General features: G+C 36.6%; 1 protein-coding gene across 3 annotated transcripts in view; it reads right to left on the bottom strand.

Annotated features, from left to right (window-relative positions):
- The window catches only part of lypd6 (LY6/PLAUR domain containing 6), a 206473-nt gene that overhangs the window by 66419 nt on the left and 127844 nt on the right, over positions 1–12210 (bottom strand). The window contains exon 1 of one of the 3 annotated variants that reach the window (XM_039757341.1): positions 513–697. The exons of 1 other annotated variant lie outside the window; for it this stretch is intronic. The gene's annotated coding sequence lies outside the window, so the exon portion shown is untranslated. Of the gene's footprint in view, positions 1–512; positions 698–12210 lie in introns of those variants that run through there. One more of the 3 variants, XM_039757340.1, reaches the window with a different exon arrangement.

Below are 12210 nucleotides of genomic sequence, written 5' to 3' on the forward strand. Positions count from 1 at the left end.
AACAGTTAATTAATAACTCTGCGCTGTCACAGATCATTTCGTTCTTCGCCTTGGTGAATGGTTTTCACAGCCTGTGTTTGACAACCAGCGATCTAAAAGAATAACTCATCTCATACTTAAAAAATGCAAAGAAGGAATAAAGTCGAAAGTAATCCTCTCTGATCACCTGGAAAAACGTGACAAGTAAATTAACACAGTACTGAAGAAGATGAATGACTCTGGTGGTGAAATATTTTTTTCTAAAGTAAATTGTTTTTCTTGGGTAAATCGTTAAAAATCTATTATCGCGTCTCGTCGAGAACGGGACTGTGTTCTTGGCAAAACTGTTCAGAGACATAAAAGTTATTAACAGCAGTAACGCAATATCTTGGCTAACAATGAACAATGCTTTGACTCGGCATGTCATTGTTCTGTCAGCTGTATTCCTGCGATGCTCACTTGAAGCACAAAGTGGCAACCGTATTTATCTAAGCAGCTCTTTGGAAAGCAATTTAAAACAAAGCGAGACTCACCGAAACAAGTGTTGCAAGCGCCTCAAACAGTTCAGCTATGAAAGTTCTCGTATTCCTGAGATCAATACAAATATCCAGCGCAGCGCGGGTCGGGTTTGTTCTTGGCTGATATCGGACGAATCCGTGGTTTTAACTCGCAGTCCCTTTGATGTGGCAGGCACTTTCCAGCAGCTTTAGAGCAGCTCATACGTGTTAGCCAATCCTGGGGTACCATGGGCGAGGCATTGTCAAGGGAGACGAATCCCATTGGACCAAATCGAGACACATGCGCGTCTAAAACTGGATCCTTGCCCCTCCCACTTCCTCATCCCATCTATAATAAAAGCATCGTTACACTTTGAGTTAGGAATTTACCTATTAGATTTCTTATTCGTGCCAATCTTGGATTAATCTTGGATTTGAACATCTATTCAAATATATGTATAAAACATTTTTTAAATAAGACAGAACTTATGTTAACTATATCTCTGCATATCTATGCAGTCGGTCGAATAATTCTTGATTTGTTTAATAGAAAATGCACAGTAAACATGGATAAAAAACAGGACGCTTTTACAGAAGATGCTACAAATCGAATCTCTCAAAACTGGCAATACAAGCAAAGAAAGAACAGCTCAAGAAAAGTCGTCAAGGCAAAAAGGCAGTTTATAAATCTTTATATAATGAGAAATTATTTACAATCTCTTTTTAAGCTCGTATTGCAACTGTAGCAACTCTCCCTTAGTGCACATTATAAAACGACATCAATCACACTGTAGTGCGCATCGTTACAGTACTTGCATTTTAGTGAGCACTTTAAATCTGCATGGTACAAAATTCCACTTTTTATAAAGTGCGTTTCATTTGCACGGACCTGTGGCCAAATATTAAAAATTGGGATCAAATTCTCACAAGATTTTAATAACACTACAGGATTTTAAAAAAAGCTATAAAGCAAAGACGGTTTATGAAAAATTCTCTGTCAGCATGCAGTTAACGAGTTGCATTTTAAGATTTCCATTTGACCCGAAAACATCGCCCTCTGCTGGACTTAGTGTTTTCGAGCTCAAGAGTCAGCCTTTACCTTGATTGCGATTAAATATAAATAGGATAGGTCAAAACCGGTTTTGCCAACAACAGAGATAAAACAATAAATAACCTTCGTCGATGCACAAGTCCACTGCCAAGCACACACACTTAGTCAAGGTCATATTGCAGCAGCTAAAGGATATTTTGGGGCTGCAGCAGGAATCTCATGTTTCCAAAAAAAAAGTGTTTTCTGTTTGATACACAAAAAACTGTGAGAACAATACACAAAAAAGGCACCCAGCCATCATGCTAAGATAAAATGGGCAAACTCAAATGATACTTTAACCAATCCAGTCAAAGATTCCATCCACGTCCAAAATGTACAGTACTGTTACACTGACTGAGAACTTGGAATTGACCAAATGTGTCAGTAGTCCTTGGGCCCAGCCTCTATTCCTGGATCAAGGATTTTGCACTGTAGCTGTCATCACAATTTTCTCCCTAGCCCAAAGACATGCTTTTGTGTTGATTGACAACTGTAAGCTGCTATAGCCAGGGTGTGTAACTGATTATGGCCTGTGAAAGGTAAGTTTCCAACATAATGTTGGCTCTGATTTTGAACCTGCCAATAACCCCTCACTCCCCGTTACCCTGAAGTGAAAAAAGCAGGTTCACAAAATGGATGGGTGGTACACCCAGACAATTCTGAATTTCATATTCTTATAATACACAGTGATTTCTGTCTAGAGATGGACCTAAGGCAGGGGTCCTCAATCACAGTCCTGGAGGGCCGCAGTGGCTGCAGGTTTTTGATCCAACCCATTTGCTTAATAAGAAGCACTTATTGCTCAAGTAACACTTCTGCTTCACTTTAGTAGTCTCACTTGATAAGATTTTAAACCCTTACTGCTTGCTTTTGTCTTAAACAGCTGTATTCTCCTTTTTTAATTGCTCCTAATTAGCAATAGCATGCGAGTGACAAAAGAGACCAGCAGTTCTCCATTCAGCTTGTTACCATTTACACCCATGTGTATTTATCATGCACTATTTGGTTTAATTAAATACTTGGAAGGAAAGTGAAGAGAAAAAGTGAAGGACTGAGAATTACTCATCCATTTTAGTCTTCAAACCATTTGGATCATATCCTTAGAAAGGGGAAAAATATACTATGAGAATTACCTGACATAGCCAAGTTAAAGCACTAACAAGCAATGAAATTAAATTATTGGCAAGAATTGCTTTCTAATTAAGCAACCGGGTTAGAACAAAAACCTGCAGCCACTGCGGCCCTCCAGGACTGTGATTGAGGATCCCTGACCTAAGGGCATACCCCAGGTTGCTCCTCTCCTATTCTTAGGCATGGGGATGAAAGATCTGCAGGCAGTGATGGTCTTAGGACCCTGAAGTGTCACCTTCACCCAACAGTTCCTCTAGTACCTGCTGTTGGAGATTTAACAGCTTGGTTACCTGTTGTAGAACTGAAGCCACTGTTGTCATGTTGTTTTCATTCTTATCCCAAACTTTCCTTCAATCGAATTTCTAGGCCAAGAACCGCTGCTGCCACCATCTGAACTTCAGAGGTATCAAAAACCGTTCAGGCAAAATAAATGTTAAACAGCTTTTATCTTAGTACCAGTAATGGCGCACTGAACGTTATACACTTGACTTGAGCGTTCATAGTTTTCATCCTCTTTCTCTGTACGTTTAGCATTCGTTTGCTCAGAGGTTGATGCGCTTGCTGCTTCCTGAGCAGCACTTCTTTTTTCCCCCACCCTAGCAGCCCGCTTCTTCTCTTCTTTTGTTGCCATCTTTTCACGTTAAAACTGATTAAGTCAGTGTTTGTGTTGCAATTACTTAGTACATTTTCTTTAATTTTTCAACCAAGTGTTCAATCTGCCTCAAGAATAATTTAAGATATGAAGATGTTGGGGAAGTGATGGCGAAGGTGGTAGGGATAAGAACAGCACGCCCTTATGCATGGGCCGCATGGCTGCCCTGCTGGCCACTGCCAAGAGTTGATTCTACAATAAAATAAAAATAAAAAGAGGAATAACCTTTGAGGTCAATCATCACCCCGAAAGCAGATACTAGATGTCACATAGTATATGTGTATCAAATTTTAGGTCAATAGGTCAAACAGTTTGTGAGCTACAGGTGATTTATAAATCCTGGACAGCCAAATGAACAGCCACGGTAGTGTATTATATATAAAGATTTAAGCACACAGCAAATACTGTATCATATAAGAAAAGTATATGTAATGTAAAATGCAAATACCTAACTTCTTTCCAATCTGATATACTTTTACTATGTTATGGAGACAATATACTGTAAATAATAAAGAATATACCTGTAGGTCTTACAATCCTATAGCTCTGTCATGTAGTTAAAGGAATGTGTTTTGATTCAAAAACCCTCACATTCATACCTTGAATACATCTGCTAATTCAGTTTTTAACCACATTTAGTTGCAAAAAGACTTTTTACTTAAGCTCATTACATGGTAATGTCAGGAACCACCTTCAGAAGGACATTTTCCCATCCTCAAATATCAATATATCTTAAAAGCAATAATATTGTACATATAAATACTGTATATCTTTTTGGGATTTTTTTTTTGTTCTTTGATCCTTAAGTTTAGCTAGAATGATCTCCACCTTATTATTTAATTCCTTTGAAAAGATTACCTGTTTATTGTACTAAAATTAATTGATCAAACATTTAATGACACAATGGAGTAGGGATAGTTATAATAACTCTGAGGTAAAGTGATTATTTAAACTGTACTTCACTGAAAGGAACAAATCCTTTTGGTTTCACACAATTTCTTAAAGACAACTATTAACAATTTATGAAAGATCTGGCTCTACTTTGATTTCTAAAACATCTACCTGAACTCAAAAAATTCTATGTTAACTTTTGTAAATATCACCAGTCCACTCCTGACCTAAATCACTTATTGGGCGCAGCCTTCTAGTCTTCTCAACAGTGTGAAGAAACTGACAGAAAACCAACATGAACACAAGGAAAATGGGCTAGGAATCTACATCTAGACTCACCGAACTGTGAAGTATCAGTGTTATTCAACTCACCACCATGTCCCTCTAGCATTATCAGAAAGCATATTTGTGGAAAATGTACATTACAATTGAAGGGAAATGCTGTTAACATTTATGGCCAAAATCATCTCACTTCTCAGTGCAAAGGTGTCTGTAGTTTGAGATTGTCCTTCACATTAACCTGGGGTTTGTCTTCCAAGTATGCAACTGATACATTTTCTGTAATGATTTATTTACCTTCTTCTTCAGGCATTTTCAGTATTTACAAGCTACCTTATAAAATGTAACAAATTAGTCCATTATTGGGCAGCTTATAAGGAGTATTTTAGACTGGGAGTTCTGATCAAGCAGTTCAAGTAGGCAGAATTATTCTGAAAGCTGAGACATTGAAATACATTTACTTAATTTATTAGAAACATAAATATCACACTGCAGCATAATTCTGATATATTTTAATATATGTGAAAAAACATTTAAAAACGCAATTAACAAAAAACATATCAATTAGCCATTATGGTGTGGCGGTTAGAACCCTAGGATTCACAACTGACCTATGACACTGACTTTGTGGAGTCTGCATGTTCTTTATGTGCCTTTGTGGATTTTTTACGGGTATTTCAGTTTTTTCCCACATTCCAACAAGTAGGTTGAACTGATGGGTGACCCCGTGAGAGTGTGAGTGTGTGCAGTTGCTCATCAAAGATTGATTTCTACCTTTTTTCAAATAGAAACATCCTTTAATTGAACTAAAAAGATTCATACAATGGATGAAATAATCAACACTTAAATAATCCTAGTGGCCAGGAGTGGAGAGAGGATGTGTGCCAACTGTCCATGTAACAAAGTTTCTCTGGGTGGGTTTCAGTTCAACATTATCTCTTACCTTGTTGATTTTTTAAAAGGTGATAAAATTAATTTCATGCAATAGTCAAATATGTGACCAAGAACATTGGGAATGTCTTATGGTCTGTTCAAAATACACACACAATTGTGAAACTTCAGTTACCTCCCATAAAATAAATGCAACAACTCTGCTTTTTGAATCCCAATTCTTAAGTTGCTGAATTCCAAGTTAGTGAAGAATGTCATCTCAATGTGAATTCAAAACTCTGCAACTTATATTTACTCCCAGAAAGTCACTTGGCAAATTATATCAGACATTAAGCACTGTAAAAAGGATAACAGCCATGCCATTTATTTCTACCTAATAACCATAAAACCCTTAAAATAAAATAACAAGAAGAACATAATACCTTGTGAGGCAATTTGACATTGTGATTTCATTGTGCATCCTTTTATGTAATTAAAAAACACAGTAAATATATCAGAGACAACTGCCTTACATGAGTACTGCAAAATCCAGTTGTGCGCTACACAGTCGCAATCCTTTTATCAAACAATAAGTGGCATACATGTATGTCATCCAGTGGTTTAATGTGATGTCACATCTCTGGCTAGAAGAGCTGGGGTGTTCAGGTCATACTGGAGACCCTTGAAAATTAATATAAATAAAGCTCCTTTTATTTTGAAATCTATTACGCAATTCATTTTATTTCAGTTGATAAAGAAAACCATGGTATCAATATAAAATTCATCCTTTCACACCTGCCATTGAAAAAGAAAACACTGTGTCTCCCACTGTAGAAACACAGTCTCTAAATGTCAGATATGTGCATAAAATGCTTCTTGTTCCAGCAACAGAATACTCCTGCTAAGCAAAGCTGTGCTGGGGAGGAGTGAATATTAGTAGTGTTTGTAACTCCACAATAATGAAAAAAAAAAAAATCAATATTTTAATTAATGTAGCTGTAACAGAAATGAACACATATACAGTATATAGGCTGGCGTGTGAGTGAGGATAGTACCTCCCCTCGGCCCACAGCCTGACTCTTGGATTTGCGCAAATAAATCGGTGGCGCAATCGAACTATAAAACTTAACGTGATGAGAAATGTCACAAAATCAACCAGAATGTTCAAGCAAATTATAGAAAAAAACCTGATGGCAAGGTATTTCTGGCTGGGTGGAAGGTAGGTGCACTCCAACGTTAAACGTTGCCACTGTATCTGATCGTGTTCATCTCTGACTAGAGAGCGTCCCACTTGTAGGGAGACGAGCACATGGCTGAGATATCACTATCAATGAGCAGGTACCCTCTAAAACACACATAGCTGTGATCTCTCTCTCAAAAACGTTATTTGTTACTCCTTAACAATCTCTACATGATAATGTCTGCTGAATAAACAGGTATTGCTAGCTAAGCAGAGGCAAGGTACACTCCAACATGTGGTGAGAGGTAGAGCGACTCGAATGGAGGCTGGCACGTGAGTGAGGATGGCCCAGTCCAGCTCCCTACTCCTGAGGTCCCCCCTCGGCCCACAGCCTGTCTCCCAGATTCGCCCAAATAAATTGGTGCTGCAACCGAACTATACGAATACTTAGCGCGATTAGAGGAGTCAAAAAATCAACCAGATTGTTCAAGCAAATTATACTGTAGAAAAAAGTAGTTCTCTTGTGAAAAGCGGACAGACATACAGACAGACAGATATTGGATTTTATATATATAGAGATATATATGTTTACATTCTCTGTCTTGTTTTTTTTTCATTATCTCAGGTGTGTGATTAACTGTTGTGTGTATGTTGATTATGTAACTTATAATTGGAGAGTCACCAAAACTGGAGTCAGATTCCTTGTATGCATGCATGCTTGGCCAATAAATCTGATTATGATTGTGATATCCAAGAAACCGAAGAGACCTGATTCTCTATTATCAAATAACAAGATTACTGTACTATTTGCTAGCTCCATTCCAAATGTGACTGTGGTCTACGTTAAGCGGGTTAGAAAATGACATATATATATATATATATATATATTGTGACTGCAGCCACAGGGGGAAACAGTGGCCCTTCAGAAATCCCCTCTTAAACAGTTATTCAATTGAAAACAAACACACTCTTTCAGTACCCTTTATGGATGCAGCTGCAGGCTTGCCATGCGGGCTACAAACTTTCAAAAGATTAAGCTGTGGCTATCCTGAGGTCTAACACTCTCCTGTCTCTCTTTCTCTAGACTCCCTCCACTCCGGCCGGGACAGACTCAAAAAAGACTCACAAACCAAAAACCAATACAGAAATTCAATCAGGCAACAAATGCTCACATACTGTATGAAACACAGGAACGCAAGAAGCATGAGTTATGTTGGAAAGGAATGCTGAGTAAATACGACCTGCAAGCCACCCTTATATTTCATGGGAATTATATTTAATATACTTAATGTATTTTCAAGTAAAGCTATTAATTATTTATTCTAATTCAGCTGTCACAGGAATTTCTGCCTTACACCTCTAGATTTCTGGGTTCTAATTCTGACACCCAGGCTCAATGTCTGTGTAGAGTGTACATGTTTCCCCAGATCCATACATGTTTTCCTCCCTCATCCCAAAAATGTTTAGGTTACGTTACTTGGTGCCTATAAATTGGCCTTATGTGAGTTTAAGAACATTATCAATAGATGGATGAATGACTTAAACTGTATTATTTATAAATCTAGTGAATAAATTAAATTAATTGTTTTGAAAATGGCTACCTGAACTCTACCTTAAAGTAAGTGGCGGAGAGCAGAAAAATAAACACATGTCACAAATGCTACTTGGTCACCAAGTCCACAGCCGCATTAAGATATTTACACAATATGAACAGATTGATACCAAAAAGTAGTTTATATGTAGTTTATTCCTTGTATTAATGTAATTTTTTTAAACCCTAAACTTTAATAATTTTTAAGACATTTCTATTTTTGCCTGACCTTTGCTATGCAATTTTTTATGTGTTCTCATGCCTACTACCTCAGTTTCCCTTCTTTATCTGATGAATAATTGATAATTTTCTTTAATAATAAAAGTTTAAAATACAGCCTCAAGATTAACAGTGGTGGTTCAGGCATTGGCCATACAGTTATCACAGTTGAGTCCATTTTACTGCACATTGTCAATGGCATAATCCAAGGTGTCTCACAGGGATTTGGCAGAAAATTCCCTCTAAAGAGACAGTCAACGCTGCCTACATTAACATAACATTACCAATACTGTAATGGAATCTAAATAAGAGTTCAACTATTTCAGTACGTAAAAAACTATTCAACTACATACTCTGAATTTTGGATTCATCATGGTGGAAGGAATAATAGACAGTAAATCTGTTAACTATTTGAATGTCATTTACACATTTGGTTCATTTACAATAAAGAACAATGTACTTATATTAATAATTTCATTGCAGTTGGTGGCCTTCTTTTACATTTGAGAGCACCCTTGCTCACTTATTCGATAAGCTGCAGCCCTGTTTTTGCACTCAGGTTGCCAGGTTAGAACTCCCTCTAGTGACTCCTGCTATCTTTGCCAGCCTGAGCCTGCTCTTTAGAAGGGTCAACTCCAAGAAAAGACTACTGTAGCCTATCTTGATACATCTCTTCTTTTTAAATTATAAGAGCATCCTTGGATCTTATACCTTTCTTATTACTGCTTATTATTATATCACAGACTGAAGGAAGGTGGAGATATCCTCTGCCTAATATGCCAATTTGCCACTCTCACAAAAACAATCTACCACATAAAATCCATACATATAAACAAGAAAAAGGGGAAGGAAGCTAACACCAGCTGACCATCTGATGACGAACAACAGTGAAGAGTTAAATGAGCCTAAATGCCCCATCCTGCAGCAATTCCAGCTTCAGCTGCTTTCCAAAATGAGAGCTTTACAAGGCCATGGAGAAAAAAATTAATAAATTTAAATTTAATTCATTAATAAATTTAAATAAAATTAATACATTTCTATTTCTTAAATTTGGGGTTAGGAGATTTCCACAAAACATAGGAGATTGTGGAGTATATCTGTCATCTGGTAGCTCCTGCCAGTTAGAAGTTAGAATAAAACAACTAGATAAATCAGGCACATAATTTACGGATGAGGGAAAACTTGCAAACTGCTTTACTTTTAATGACCAGAATGATAATATGTCATGCTCCAAACAGTAATCAGTGCCAAAGTTGCTTCAGCGAAGAACTGAATACAGTACTTGTGTTAATGTGACTTCTCTTTTGTTTTTCTTTTTTAATACATTTGCAAAAATTTCTATATTCCTGGTTTCACTTTGTCATTCTGGAGTAGTGAGGATTGCTTGAAGTCAGGAAATATGAATTTAAATGATTTCAACACAAGGCTACAATATAACAAAATGTGAAGAAAGTGATGGGCTCTGAATATTTTCTCAATCTAATGTATGATAGACAGATAGATATATGCTTCATTGTGTATATAGTCTAAAAGAAATAACTATATGCTTTACATGTTAAAATTCCTGTCTTATTCATTTTGTGAATGTGGGAGTGTTGCCTGAACTTAACTCAGTTATACCTTTTCTCTCTCTCCCTCTATATGTAACAATCACTCCTCCTCTAGCAGTAATTTGGCACTTGTCTGGTCTCAACAGTGCAGTTATACGGTCCCTAATGTGATCAAATGGTGAGGTCATCTGAGCATGTCACTACAGCTCTCTAGGTTGTCTTTTGGTTTTTGTGTGCAAAACTGCCTACTCTTGTATATCATTCTCAACTGATACATCAACAAGCTCCCTACCAAAACACAACTGCCAAAGACCCACTGCATTGTTGATAATGATAATTTATTGCTTTCAGTTCTTCACTTACTCCAGTAATATTATTATGTATACAGAAAAACCCATACTGTACAATAAGTGATGATAATAACAATAATAATGAGAGTAAAGAAGCCAAGTCTGGACAGGGTGCCAGTTTATTATAGGGTATACTCACTCAAAACAGACCAATTAAGAGGCATTAATAAAACTAAGCACAGTGTCTTTAAGATGAGTGAGGAATACCAGAGTACTAGAGAAATGAAGAACATGCAGACTGTATATGGGATTTAGACATAGTGTGTTGGAGCATGGAAGTACCAGAAAAATCCCTAACGATTTTTTGTTCTGATTACAATTATTCATATAAATATTTTTTTGCTCTGGAATACAGAAAGATTTAATGAATTTGAATTCAAAGTATTTTTGTGAGATGTTTACCACTGAGTACAGGCTCAGAGTGTTTATACATACAGTATTTACAGCTGTAAAGCACTAACAATAAATTAACCATACAACATTTAAATATATAAGCACCCTAATTACACTAGACATTAATTATATGGACATAATCTCAATTATCAACAAAAATCATATAACGATATAAACATTACATTTAAGATATGGCCAATTGACAACAGAGGAAAAGAAAAGGAAAAAAAAAGGTCCAGTCAACAACATTCTTAGAGAAAATAATTCTTGGGTGTTTGGGCCATAGTCAAAAAAAAACAAAGTCACAGTTCTGGTTGGCTTAGGCCAAAAGGCTGTCCTTCACCTCCTGAGCATTCTATAATATAAGAAACTCGTATGTGCTTCAGTCTAACAAGAAGTAGATTGAATGTTTGCTGAGCAAATCACTGTGAATCAAATGCAGGACTACCGGTAGCCATAAGGTTTATAACCCAGTGCCATAGGCATTACACTGCCGAACGGGATAAATCTAAAGCAGGTATATGTTGTATACAGTAACAGCAGATCAAAGAGGTAAAAAATAATAATCTGACTGAGCATAAAGTAGAATAAAAGATAGGATATTCATAACATCCAAATGAAGTTAATACACCCGAGTTTCAAAAACTCATTAAAAATGAACTCATCTAAAAACAGACAGACAGCTGGGTAGATTGTTGACATACTCAGGCATGCTATACTAACCTTAACATAAACCACTTTTCTTTTCTTCACTTTACAGACTTTTAAATTTTCCTTAACAGTTGTCAATCCTCACTACTGGAAAAACTATATAACACCACCACCTCAATGCACTAAATTGTTTCAGTTCTTTACTATTGTTTTGACACTAAGAGACCAAATGACAGGTCTTTAAAAGTAGGTACTTTTAAAAAATGTTTACTTTCTTCTTCTGAAAACTATAAAAAATTTGATATTTCAATATTTTATCTACAATATGAAAGAAAATACTTAGCATTCTGAGAAGACTTGAGCAGATATGTCTGCAGGCAAACTATGAGGGAATTTCTTGACATTTAAAGATGACTTATTACGGCGTACATGGCAAATCAGCCCTTTCACAACAGTGTCTGGATGACTCCAGCACAAACTGAACAGTGCTCTTAGCTCTGTTGTCACTTGCTACTGCCATGGAATGTAGTTCACTATTCGGATGCAAAGAGCGACGTGCAGAACGTGGTACTGTGACACACACCCACACACCCACATACGTGACATTAAGGAGATGCACCATGAACTTCTGAACAGCTATTCTACCTAGAGTAGCAATACAAAAAAGCTGACTAAAGATATTCCTAAAAAAATCTAAAAAGTTGGGATGCTTGCCTTGATTTTAACACTTGCTGAACACTCTGCTGTACATATTTTGGATAAAACTACAGAAAATGCTTTCTTGCATTAATTGTCAAAATCACTTCACATTGCTTTCATGAATTCTTACCCATCCGCTAAGCCAAATTTAATGCTGGCCATGGTTAGACACGCAATAGAATGATTTA

The sequence above is a fragment of the Polypterus senegalus genome, chromosome 6 (genome assembly GCF_016835505.1).
Source record: "Polypterus senegalus isolate Bchr_013 chromosome 6, ASM1683550v1, whole genome shotgun sequence".
In the NCBI taxonomy this organism is placed as follows: domain Eukaryota; kingdom Metazoa; phylum Chordata; class Cladistia; order Polypteriformes; family Polypteridae; genus Polypterus; species Polypterus senegalus.